This window comes from Myotis brandtii, unplaced genomic scaffold (assembly GCF_000412655.1).
Source record: "Myotis brandtii unplaced genomic scaffold, ASM41265v1 scaffold453, whole genome shotgun sequence".
Classification (NCBI taxonomy): Eukaryota; Metazoa; Chordata; class Mammalia; order Chiroptera; family Vespertilionidae; genus Myotis; species Myotis brandtii.
This window is the reverse complement of record NW_005367314.1, coordinates 1,065,988-1,067,400: the sequence shown is the minus strand read 5'-3', so window position 1 is coordinate 1,067,400 and position 1,413 is coordinate 1,065,988.

The window sequence follows — 1,413 nt, the reverse complement described above, 5'->3', positions numbered from 1 at the left end:
ATCGGAAACCCAAGTGGCAGCTAAGAGCCGGGTGGCAAGGCAAAAGTGGCCCTGGGTTCAAATGGAAGGAGGCGATGGTGGGGCCCGGCCCCCTGTGTGGCCAGGCCATTGGCATGGAGATCAGGCGGAACATGGGGATGACAGGGTCCTCTGCCCTGTGTGCAGCCCGCTCTGTGTAGGCCAGGCCATCTGTGCGGAGCTCAGGGGGAAAGCAGCGAAGGCGGGGTCCCCGCCCCGTGTGCAGCCTGCTCCATGTGCGGCCAGGCCATCTGTGTGGAGCTCAGGGGGAAAGCAGCGAAGGCGCGGTCCCCGCCCCGTGTGCAGCCAGCTCCGTGTGTGTGGCCAGGCCATCCGCACAGAGATCAGGTGGAAAGAAGCGAAGGCGGGGTCCCCGCCCCGTGTGCAGCCTGCTCCGTGTTCGGCCAGGCCCTTGGCGCCGAGGTCAGGCTGAACAAGGGGATGTCAGGGGTCCCCGCCCCGTGTGCAGCCCGCTCCGTGTGTGGCCAGGCCATAGGCGTGGAGCTCAGGCTGAACATGGGGATGACAGGGCCCCCCCGCCCCATGTGCAGCCCGCTCCGTGTAAGGCCAGGCCATCGGCAGGCAGCTCAGGCTGAACAAGGGGATGGCAGGGGTCCCCACCCCGTGTGCAGCCTGCTCTGTGTACAGCCAGGCCATTGGCGCAGAGCTCAGGGGGAAAGCAGCGAAAGCGGGGTCCCCACCCCGTGTGCAGCCGGCTCCATGTGCGGTCAGGCCATCGGCGCGGAGCTCAGGCTGAACAAGGGGATGGCAGGGCCCCCCGCCCGGTGTGCAGCCGGCTCTGTGTTCAGCCCTTCCTGAGTGCAGCCCCAGCCATCCGCGGGGCTCAGAGGGAACATGGCGATGGCGTTGGCCCCGCCCCCTTGCGCCCAGGGCCATGGGCTTTGGGCTCAGGAGGCTCCACCAGCAAAGCGGGACTGTGGATTGGGAATGGGCACAAGGCAGACATCCTGGTCCTTTCCCCTCAGCTGGCAGGCTCCTATCAATCTTCAGTTTCTACTGAAAGGAATGTGGCGCCTCCACTGGGCAGCCTCCCAGGACTTGCAGGCTCTGGAGTGGAGACTTCAACAAGGACTTCAGTGCCTGCTCAGGGGAATAACCACCACCTCCCTACTCCACAGCTGCTTCTGTGTCTGCAAGAAGTGCGCATGCTCCTTTCTGTGGCATGGGCAGGGCAAGAGCCTGAGTTGAGGGGTTCCACCATAGCATAGCAGCTGGACCAGTGCAGGGATGGAGGGAGGGAGGGCGGGGAAGGAGCAAGGGGGAAGCCCTGGTTCCCTGCTCCTCCTCCCACAGGCATGGCCCTTGCTGCTGTTATGATAAAAGGAGTTGTGTTTTTCTAACTCTGTCTGGGTAAAGGAAACAAGTGTCTGTTGA